At 49.0% G+C, this 12100-nt stretch overlaps 1 long non-coding RNA gene across 1 annotated transcript; it reads left to right on the forward strand.

The window, feature by feature from the left end:
* The first annotated feature begins 2403 nt into the window (after positions 1-2403).
* On the forward strand, positions 2404-11888 carry Gm39217. The gene is made up of 4 exons (XR_879049.1): positions 2404-2625; positions 7048-7156; positions 9393-9549; positions 11492-11888. It is a non-coding gene; the product is annotated as a predicted gene, 39217 (long non-coding RNA).
* The last annotated feature ends 212 nt before the right edge of the window (positions 11889-12100 follow it).

The raw sequence follows: 12100 nt of genomic DNA on the forward strand, positions 1-12100 counted from the left end.
CTCCCTCTCCAAATTCAGGACGCACTGGCTCATCGGAGTACCTACCAAGTGCTTCGTGCCTGAGGCTGCTCTGTGTGGCTGAGGAAAAGGAAGTTTAAAACAAAGAATTGGATGTATGACCACACAAACTGAGAGGGCAGGCCAGAAGCAGGAGGCTTGAATGTGGAGGAGTGGGCAGGACAGAATTGGTAGGAAGGCCAAGTTCCCAGGGATGCCTTGCAGCCCTGGGGGGTGGGGTGTGGGGTGGAGGGGGGAGTGGGTGGGAAGTACAAACCCTCACAGCTGGAGAGGTGGGCAGGATTCATGGAGCTTGGGTCGAGTCTGAACTGTGTCCTGAGGCTGCGGTTGGACTGTGAAAGGGTGTAAACTCGAGACAGACACAGCAGGACCCTGGTGGAAGAGGTTCGGCAGTGTCAGGGCGTTAGCAGCAGGCACTGATTCGGGGACTCTGGTGTTGGGACAGTGGGTTAAGGCAATGCATACAGGACACTGGGGATGAGAACCGATTGCCTACCCAGAAACCTCCCCTGCAGCCTCAAAGGACCGGTGAGGCCTGCCTAGCTGGTGAATGAGGGCTTGGTGAGGCTCTTCTTAATTCCATTGTGGAAATCCATCCTCGCCCTGGGAAATCAAGGGACCTTCAGAGCCCCACGCTGGAGCTTGCCTTAATCTGGGCAGACACCCTCTCGTGGCAGCGTGTCCAGCTTGTCGTGTCTTTTAAAAATTCTCTTTGTTCGAGCTATGCCAGGGCTGCGCTGTTTTGTGGCTTAGAAAACAGACAGGAAAGGCAGTTCCAGCAGGGATCTACCCCACGGGGTCGCACTGCTGAAAGGTGGTCCCCAAAGAAGCCCTCAGGCCTAGGGCTCCTGGTGGGCTGCAATACCGGTGTTGTGGCTGTGGTGGTGAGAAACGGAACTGGCCTGTCCACCTGCCATCAGGACAGCAAAGAACAGTTTGGAGATCTGCATCTATGTCTTTCTTCAACGAGGCAACATGGTAGGCCCAGGGTTTTCTGAAGCCTGAAGGACTTCCTCGACATTGGCCAAGCCACACCCACAGAGTAACTTAGGGGTAGCATAAACTCACCCCAAAGCCCCGCTAGGTTTGCCCCCTATATATTTTACATATTAAATATAAACCCCAGAAGACCTGTTCTGCTTTAAGACATGCTCAGGCCGGCACCCAGCCTAAAGGAATGTACACAGCTGGGCGACCAGTGGCTGGTTTGAGACCCTCTGAGCCAGGTCTAGCTTGTGCTGAGGTACCTACCCTTGGTCTGGGGGCCAGGTCCGGCCAGCCTGTCTCCTTGTAGCCTCATTGTGTCCGGGCTTTAGAAGTTAAAGCCTGCCCCCTTCTGGTGATTGTTAATTCTTAAGACAACACGGGTTGGCAAGGATACCAATGCAGGGTGGGTAGAGGGCAGGTGAGTGTCAGATCTAATGGTGGCATGGTAGTGGGTCCTCCCTTTCCTGGCCACAAACCTTTGGCCTTTCTTGCAGCTGCTATCCTGCACAAGCCAGAGGAGCTGGGCTGAAGGAAAAGCATTCCCTACCCTGAACTCATATTCCCTGGCCAGACCAGGCTGCCTCCAAAGGCCTGTAAATGATTATGTAAAAATAAATATGGTCGTGTATGCCTATAACCCTAGTATTAGGGAAGCTGAGGCAGAAGGATCGCTATAAATTTAAGGATATCCTGGGATGCATATAATAAGATTCTGTCTTAAGAATAAAACTCTAAGCCGAGCATGGTGGCACACACCTTTAGTCCCAGCACTTGGGAGGCAGAGGCAGGTGGATTTCTGAGTTTGAGTCCAGCCTGGTCTACAAAGTGAGTTCCAGGACAGCCAGGGCTACAGAGAAACCCTGTCTTGAGAAACCAAAAATTAAAAAAAAATTTTTTAAAACTCTAAAAATATAAATAAGCTAGTTAGTTGTCCTGGCACAGTTAAATTGAATCATGTGTGCAAAGGATTCATGTGTCAAAAATATGCACACGAAGGGCAGTTCCTGATAAACATTTGTTTTTCTGCCTTTTCACTATTTAACATATGAGAAGCCTCAAAAAAACTGGACTTGGCCCAACTATGCTCATTGCCCAGGCCTGGACCAACTGCGATATGGTAGAGTATAGTTGCCTCCAGAGTCCAGAGTAGGTTCTAAGTCTGTTATGTTTGCTACTGGCAGAGCTTAAAGCTAAGAGCAAGGGCTCTGCAGCCAGCACATCTGGGCACTCAGAGGGCAGGCTACATGATGGCTCCATGACACTCGGCTCACGTTCCTTGCTGAGCCCCCGCTTTTACACTTGGCCACGATAGGCAGAGCCCAAAGAAACAGGGACGCGTGTAAAGCACTGGACAGCTGCCGGACTCTTGCCTCGTCACAAGCTGGCTGCGTCTGGTTTTCCGAGCGACTCCGTGTCTTGGGTCAGGATCTGCATGAGCTCCAGCTCCCAAGAACTGAAGCAATTGCAAACCAGCCTGGTTCCACCACAAGGCTGAGGGGGCTGGGCACGGAAGGTGAAGGCTGATCTTGGCTGTCAATCTGAATGAACTGAGACCACCTAGAAAATTGGCAAAGCACACCCCTGCATGTCTGGGAGAGCGTTTCCAGGGAAGACCGGCATGTAAGTTGGCAAGCTAAGTGAAATCTCATCCTGAATGTAAGCAGGACTGTCCCGCAAGCTGAAGGCACAGACGGGAGAGAGGTTTGCTTTGATCTTGCTTGAGCCTTCTTGATCAAGCACTGTGTTTTCTGCTGCTATGCCTACGTGAGTCTTCAGGGTCTTCAAACACTGAGCATGGGCTCGCGTGCGCTGCTGTCCAGGGCAATGTTGGGCCGCAGCTGACTTGCTGCGCCTTCTGAGGCTTCTAGCTTCTAGGATGAGCAGTTACTCTCTAGCTTGTAGGAAGCCATCATGGGGCTACCCAGCCTCTGTGTGAGTGAACCTAATACATCTCCTGTAATCGGATGCTCACTCTAGAAGGTCTGATCTACTGGAGAGCCCTGATTTCTGCAGGAAGATTTGTGGGTCCACCTCGGCAGTGTGTGCTGGAGACTTAGGAGGGTGGTCATCCCGCCCTAGGAAGGAGAAAAGGGCAGACACATTGTTGCAATAGTTTGCTTTTACAGAAAGTGTGTGCATAGCCCGCTCTGGGTGGTTCTTAGAGGTTGTCAGTTTAGGCCCATTTGCTTTTAAGTGACAAGTACCAATTCAAGCTGGATTAACAGTATAGAAGTGTTTTCATCGGCTTGTACAACTGAGCAGGCCAGAGCATGGCTACCTTCTACAGGGGACCTAAGTCTCACATAGTCATAACCAGGGGTTGACTGTACTCCTTGTGGAGGGAGACTCCATTCTTGGTGGGGTTCATCTCCCTCTCCTAGATAAGGTGACATCCTAACAGTTTGACATGCCATCAGAAAGGGCATAGACCTTGAAAAGGGATCACTGGACCAGTTTGGGCCGTGAGCCCATCCCTGATCACCCTTAGTCAAGACAAAGTCAATGATACATGCTGGGCCAGGCCCAAATCACACCATCCTTAGGTGCTGGGTATGGCGTAGGGAGAACATTTCTTTCATACTGTCACAGGAAAAGGATGCCACCACCAGCTTAGTGGTTTGACCCAGGCCTCTGATCTAACAGCCCTTACATCACCCTGTCTAATGTTAGAGCTATATCTAGCCTGGCCATGGGTATAATTTTGTAAATAAAAAATTGTTCTTGTGATTTGTAGACAATTCAAAAGAGTTGAGGAAAAAATACTAAAAAGCCAAACCAAACAAACTAACCAAAAACTGTCATAGTAAGGTTGAAAGATTAAGTAACTATAAAATAATATTTTCCTATATACCGGCAATAAAAAGCTAAATTAGGAATGTAAAACACAATGGTATTAATATAAACACCCTATAAATAAAATACTTCAGTACAAATCTAAGAAATTTGTACAAAATGTTTGACGAAGGCTAAAACTAACAAGGGAAATTCAAGTAAATGACTAAGTATTCCATGTGCTGATTGTTTTTTTGTGAGCTTGACACCAGTTAGAGTCATCTGGGAAGAGGAAATTTCAACAGCGAGAAATGCCTCCATCAGATTGGCCTGTAGCAAGCCTATGGCCATTTTCTTGATTAATGTTTGATGAGGGAGGGCCTAGATCACTGTGAGTGGTGCCACCCGGGGCAGGTGGTCCTAGAGTGTATAAAAATGTAGGCTGAGGGCTGGAGAAATGGCTCAGCCATTAAGAGCACTGTCTGCTCCTCCAGAGATCCTGAGTTCAATTCCTAGTAACCACATGGTGACTCACAGCCATCTGTAATGAAATCTGATGCCCTCTTCTGGTACACAGGTGTACATGCAGATAGAGCACTCACATATATTGCCCGAGCTTTTGTTCCCACTGGCAAGAACACACTCAGGACAACTGGAATCTTCTGCGGCAAAAGCTTTATTGCTTACTTCTTCAGGAGCAAGAGAGAAAATGGCAAAACCCCGTCCCTTTTAAGGAGAATTATCCTCCGCCTAGGACGTGTCGCTCCCTGATTGGCTGCAGCCCATTGGCCGAGTTGTCACGGGGAAGGCAGAGCACATGGAGTGAAGAACTACCCTGGCACATGCGCAGATTATTTGTTTACTACTTAGAACACAGGATGTCAGTGCCATCTTGTAATGGCGAATGTGAGGGCGGCTCCCCACACACATACACAAAATAAATGAATGTTTTAAAAAAAAAATGGAGGATGAAGCCGGGCAGCAGTGGTGCACGTCTTTAATCCCAGCAATTGGGAGACAGAGGCAGGAAAGATCTCTGAGTTTGAAGCCATCCTAGTCTACAGATCAAGTTCTAGGATAGCCAGTGATACACACAGAAACCCTGTCTCAACAAAACAAAACACAAACAAAACCCACACACAAACAAAACAACAACAACAACAATCAGGCTGAGCAAGCACAGGAAGCCTCCCTCCTCCATGGCTTCTGCTTCAGTTCCTGCCTTGAGTTCCTTCCCTAACTTTCCTCAGTGATGGAGAACGACCTGAGAGTCGTGAGCTAAAACAAACCTTCCCTTGCCAAGTCGGTCATGGCGAGTTATCACAGCAATAGAGACCCAGCGAGGGGCTGGAGGCATGGCTCAGTGGGTTAGAGCGTCTAGAGCACCTGTTGCTCGCTCTTACAGAGGACCTGGGTTTGAGTCCCAGCACCCACACGGAGCGCAGATTTCAGCAGATCTGATGTCCTCTTCTGGCCTCTTTGGACACCAAGCCCAGACATAGTGCACATACATACATACATGCAGGAAAACATGCATACACATATAATTTTTTAAAGGAAAAAAGATGTCCTAACTGATACTGATAGAATAACTCAGACTGGTCAGGCATTGGGCTTGGGATTTAGTTCAGCGATACAGGGCTTGCCTAGTGTCCTTGGATGAGAGAGGTGGGGGGGAGGGAGGGAGAGAGAGAGAGAGAGAGAGAGCAAGAGCTCATTCTTCGAATTTTTAAAAATTGAGCAGAATTCAAATTAAAGCTCCCCCGAGTTATTTTGAAGATATCAACAAAATGAGTAATATGTCTAAGGTTTATATAGAGGAAACTCTACATAAAATGAGGTACATGTCTGAGAACTAGCTGTCTCAAAAACAAGTTAAAATAAAAAAATTAAAACGGAGCTAGGAGGTACTACCACACACTTCCTAGAAGGGGCCAGTTTCAGAACAACGATGGCACCACCAAATGCTGGCTGAGAAGAAGGAAGAGAAGCTTGAGGCTGTCAGGATGCAAGGTGGCACAGCCCCTGCAGACAGCTCCCTGGTTCCCTCTGTAGTACCTGCAGCTGCACTCCTTAGTTTGTACCCAAAGCAGGTAAACCTGTGTTCCCACAAAACAGTACACAGGTGCTTATAGCATCTCTGCATTTACGCGCCCAAACCTGGAAGCAGTAAAGATGGTCTTCAGTAGGTGAGTGGTTCACCTGAGGTGTATCTAGAACAGGGCCCTAAGAAATGAGCCATTAAGTCATGAAGAGGTATGGAGGAGCCTGGAGCAGTGATGAGAAAAAGAAGCCAGCCTAAAAAGCTACACACAGATCTGTAGCTCCACAGCATGGTGGTCTGGAAAAGGCAGAACAGGAAACTCGCAGCATCAGAAGTTGTCAGCGATTGGAGGAGGGGCAAATAGAAGTCCTCAGAAGGTTCTGGAAGCAGTACAACTCTTCTGTGACACCATGACAATGGGTTTGTCCAAATGTACCACTGAGTAAGCCCTAATGCAAGCTACAGACTGGGTGGCGGCTGTGTGTCTCATGGGTCCACACAAGGAGGGGTGCTTGTCTGAGAGCTGGCGACCACACACATCCGGCTCTGCTGTAGGATAGTTTGTCTACAAGTAGAAGCTCGGATTGATCTGCTCCCGCACCGTGGGATAGCCACTCACCCACAATTCAAAGGTTTAAGACAACAATGTGATTTGTCATCTGTCTCCGTCTGCAGCTTGATGGAGCTCAACTTAGTAGCTCTCCCTCGGGGCCTCATCTTGAAGGTTCCTCTTACAGATGCTCGATGTCACAGCTGCCAGGACCACAGCAGAGGCTGCCAGCCCACACAGCATCCCCATGTTGCCTGGCTTCCTTGAAGCATGGTGGCTGGGTCCCCAGGGTGAGGTTCCTCAGAGATGGAACAAGGGGAGAGAAGCCATGCCCTACCCCTGAATGCCCAACAGGGAGGTCATGTGGGAAGAGGCCGTGAGGAGTCTGGGGACGCAGCTGTCAGTAAAGTTTTTGTGTACAATGCAGGAGGCCCTGGGCTTGGTTGTCAATACTGATGAAACAGGTGTGGTAATACATATCCAAACTTCCAGCACTTAGGGGTGGAGACATAAGTCTCAGTTATATAGTGAGTTCGAGGCCACCCTGGGCTATGAGATCCTGTCTCCATTAACAAAGTGAAACCTGCATATTATGGCATGGCAAACTACTTGAGTAAGACCTTTGTTTCCTGACCTCCTCTTGTGACCTGTGCACCCATCATCTGTCTGACTACAGCGACCATGCCCATGGTCCTTTCAGGACCCCAGGAGAGACGTTCTGTGCTGTGGAACGTCTCCTTGCTCCCATCCTGCAGCGCGCTGGGGCATCTATCTTCAGAATGAAGGTATGCAGAACTAAATGAATGAATGGGATCTTCTAGTTGAGCCTTGGTTCATCGGTGGGGGGGTGGGGGGGACTACAAACCTTCCCAGGCCAACTGCACCTCCCACTGTGTGCACCCAGTAGTGCCAAGGCCTGCTGGCAGTTTCCTAAAAGGCTTAAGGCTGTGTGCTTGGCCTCCCTCCTCCCTACTCCTCCCCCTCCTCCTCCTCTCCCCCTCCTCCCCCTCCTCCCTCTCCTCCCCCTCCTCCACCTCACTGACTACTACACAGAAAAGCCAGGCACTGGAAACGGGGAAGTCATTTTGTAGCTCAGATTTGTAAAACTAATGCTTGTTTCTTAGGTGCATATGTAATTAGAGTATTTTAAAATGTAAGAGAAAGCAATTACAGGAGACATTTACCCATATTGCCATAATTACAATGAACATTTTGGAATACTTTCTGCATTTTTTGAAGCATAAATACACTTCATACAGCTGAAATCATATAACTTGTGTATTTGTAACCTATTTTCAACATAGTCAAGCTTAAATCCTATCATGACGTTTTCTCCATAAACGTAATTCTAATGTATGTTTTAATACCGCATAATATTCCGCATCAGGAGTAAGCCACAGTTGAAGCTGTTGTTTGGTGTCTCACGTTTTCCTACTATATGGCAAGGAGTCATGGGCTCCAACATTTTGCCCATCTATACCTGTCTAAGCAGGAACACCCTCGTAACCTATAGGACCTATAGGTACTAACACTCCTGCTTTAGCTTTGGGTATATGGGAATAACCACCATTCCCAATTCCTGAACAGGACAGAGGCCTGCAGCCTGACCAGTTAGCTGACTTCTGTCCCTCTGGTGGTTGGGTGAAGAGTGATCATGGGTCACAATCGGAGCCAGCACCTCTATTTTTGGTCAACTGCACAACGCTGGACAAATGCATGCCGCTGACCTTACCCTGGCACCTTTTGGGGCTTTCTAACACAGGGTCTCATGAAGTTGCTCATGCTGCCCTCAAATTTACAAAGCTCTTGCCTCTGCTAAATAGCTGGGACGGTAGGCATGAGCCAACAGGCCGGGTTCCATACACAACTCTTCTGAGAAGCTAGCTGTCTCCTGGCCCCTGAGCTCCCCACATCTGGAGGGAAGCTAAGGTTTCCTGGTAGCATCTGGTCGGCAGGAAGAGGCAGACAAGTGTCAAGCCCTCTGTGCCCAAGGCTGGAAGCTCCTTAGCCATTGTTGTCAAGTGAACAGACAGATCCCCATGTTTTCTTCAGTCAGTTTGAGTTGGTTCCTGACCCATCAGTCCTGGGACAAACTTGCCTGACGCATGTGCCCGCACTTCCAAACCTACACCTCTTTGGGAGACTGATCCAACCGTAGAGTCCGTAGACAGAAGCAGAAGGTTTTGAACTTGGCACTGGCAGTCCTGCCAGTCAACCCTCTCTTGCAGAGGAGAGCAAGGCCTGTGAAGCCTGGTACAGGGCTCCGTGGTCGTCCAAAGGAGGAGAGAGGTGGAGTGGCCCAGACACAGGCTTCTCCCCTAACTCCTCCTGTTTGACACGTAGGACTGAGTGACCCAAAACCCTTTCCTCCCTAGAATCAGGAATCTAGACAAATTCTTTCATTTTCATTTTTTAAACATTTATTGTGTATCTCTGTGCACATGCGCACATGCACGAGTGCCTTTCACAGTGAATGTACAGTCAGGAGACATTTTCAGGATTCTATCATCTTCTTCCATCATGTGTGTCTCACAGACAAGCTTAGTGGCAGGTACTGCTGAGCCATCTAGGCCTCCTCGAGACAAATTCTTTTTTTCTTTTTTAAGAAATAATTATTTATTTCATGTAAATGGGTACACTGTTGCTGTCTTCAGACACCCCAGAAGAGGGCATCTGATCCCCATTACAGATAGTTGTGAGCCACTATGTGGTTGCTGGGAACTGAACTCAGGACCTCTGGAAGAGCAGTCAGTGCTCTTAACGCTGAGCCATCTCTCCATCCCCTTGAGACAAATTCTTGAAGGAATCGATAACTGGAAACACTGACATGTGACTCAGACACATCAAAACTGCCACAATTCGGAGGGCAGAGCCTGACACTCTAGTCCCTGCTTTGAAAGCAGTCTCTAGAGGTAAGCAGCCTGGAGCCCAGTCCCACAGAAGGATTCTCAGGGTAGATGCCCTTCAGTAGGTACAAGTCAAAATGTGTTATAGCACCCTCCATACCCCCTCTCCCCACAGACGAGGCCACAACCCAGAAACTTCCTGTGCCCAGGAACAAGCAGGCTGGAAGCTGCCCTGCTCTGTGTGCACAGGGACTCCATGTGAGACAGAGGCTGACTCTTGTGCCAGGACACAGCTCTCATGACTCTGCCTTCCGGCTTCAGTACTTGCTGAGGTATGGTCTCTCCCTCCCCTTCCTCTTCCAGGGCTAGTGATATGAACAACTGTGTGCTGATCTCAGTCTCCAAGGGTCTCCCATCCTTTCTGGGCTTGGGATATAGCTCAGTGTCAGAGTGCTTGCCTAGTACGCCTAAGCTTCTAGGCTGCATCCCCAGCCGCCCCCATCCCAAATCATACTTTTATAGTCTCTTTATTTGACTCCTTGGTCGAAGTTTTAGAAGATGCCATGTACCTCCTGGCATCAAAGAATTCTTTTTTTCCAAGGGGATCTGGGGGAGACTGGGTCTCACTAAGTAGCCCTGGCAGTCCTGGAACTCGCTATGTAAAACGGACTCTCCTCAAATTCACCACCATCCACCTGTTCCTGCCTCTGGGATTAAAGGTCACGACACCTGGGTAGAGTCACAGGACTCGAGCATGCATAGCTGAATCTAGAGAGGTTCCATATCCTTCCTCACGGTTGAACAGGGAAAAAAGGACCTGCCCAGGCCATAGAATGGTTTTCTGACAGCAAACTCTGGGCCAAAGTCCTGTGGCTAAGTGTATGAGGGCTAAAAAGTAAGGTTTGTTACCATAGAGACCATACCGGGCAGGGTTCTCTGTATTGGGTGACCTTGTTCAAGTGACCTCCCTCTCTGAGATTATCCCATGAGTCAACTGTCCCAGAGAATAGTTATAGGGAGTCAATAAAACATGCTCACAAGTACACAATGGTCTATATTCATGGTATCACAGGAGAGGACTTGTACTGAGGCCGATCTGTACCAGGGCCAGCACAGGCTCCCTCTTGGGGATGGAATAGGACATTTCCACTGGAGTTGACACCCACTAGCTAGTCTTTCTCCTCACTCTAGCTCCCTTTAACATCTTACGCTGTCTCTTCATCTGCAGAGCCAGAATTTTCCAAAAAGGCTGGGCTCTACAGGGACAAGAGTCCCTGGCCAGGGTTCCCAGAAACCTTCAACCAAGCACAGAAACTCTGGTTTCTGAAGTGTGTGCTTTTTAATGCTGAAAGTAGACCTGTAAGCTGGTCTGGAGGTCCAGATATCTAATCCCAGCAACTCTGGAGGATGAATGAGCAACAAGGCCAGACCCTGCAACTTAGGGGAGGCCCATGGAAGAGACTGGGGAGTAGAAGGGAGAGAGAGGGAGAGGAAGAAAAAGAAGGAAGGAAAGGAGGGAGGGAGGGAGGGAGGGAGGGAGGGAGGGAGGGAGGGAGGGAGGAGCTCACCAATTCTAACTCTGGAAACTCATCACAAAAGATGACTAGCAAGAGGCAGATGTCTGGTTTAAAAACAAAGTAATGGGCTGAAGTGATGGCTCAGCGCCTCTCCCAGGAGACCCAGGTTCAAATCCCAGCACCCATAGGGCAGCTCACAGCCATCTGTTAACTCCAGTTCCAGGGAATCTGATGCCCTCTTGTGGCTGCTGCAGGCACTGCAGAGCGTGGTACACAGTCATGCATTCAGGCAAAACACCGAAACACTTAACATTAAAAAACAAATATTTTCTCTTTTTAAAAGTTTTTATTTATTTTTAGTGCATTGTTGTTCTGCCTGCACGTATGTCTACACGAGAGTGTCGGATTTTCTAGAATTGAAGTTAGAGACAGCTGTGAACTGCCATGTGGGTTCTGGAAATTAAACCTTGGTCCTTTGGAAGAGCAGCCACTGGGCCGTCTCTCCAGCACCATAAATATTTTATTAAAAAAAAAAAACAAAACACAAAGGCAAGTCCAGAGCTCAGGGAACCTGACACCAACCCACCCACAAAACTTTCTCCCCAAAACGTGTCCTGCCTACAATATACACAATGATATAAAAAGGAACAGAGAGTGAAAGAACAGCCAAGCAATGACTGGCCCAGTCTGAGACACATCAATGGGAGAGAGCCAACCCCTGACACTATCAATGATACTCTGGTATGCTTACAAACAGGAGCCAGCCCAGCATAACTGTCTCCTGAGAGGCTTCGTCAAGCAGCGAATGGAGGCAAATGCCGAGACCCACAGCCAAACATCCGGCAGAGCCCAGTATGGAAGGGCTGGGAACAGATGTGAGCAAGCCAGAGGGCTCACGGACACCACAAGAAGACCTACAGAGTCAGCTAACCTGGGCCCAGAGAGGCTCACAGAGACTGAACCACCAGCCAAAGAGCATGCATGGCTGGACCTAGACCCCCTACATATTTAGAGCAGATGCACAGCTTAGTCTCCATGTGGGTCCCCTAACAGGTGGGGCAGGGGCTGACTCTGACTCTGTGGCTTCCCTTCCGACCTTTTCCTCTTTGCCTTGTCTGGCCTCCCTGGGGGAGGATGCACCTAGTCCTGCTGTGACATGATGTGCCAGGGTGGGTTGGAACCCATGGTGGCCTTCCCTTCTCAGAGAAGCAGAGAGGAGGTTGGGGCAGGATGTGTATGAGGGCAGGACTGGGAGGGGAGGGGAGGAGAGGGGAGGGCAGGGGAGGGGAGGGCCGTGATCGGGATGCAAAGTGAATAAATCAATAAGTTAATGAAAAGAAGAACCCACAAAAACAAAACCCAAAGT

Source organism: Mus musculus, chromosome 8 (assembly GCF_000001635.26).
Source record: "Mus musculus strain C57BL/6J chromosome 8, GRCm38.p6 C57BL/6J".
NCBI lineage: Eukaryota > Metazoa > Chordata > Mammalia > Rodentia > Muridae > Mus > Mus musculus.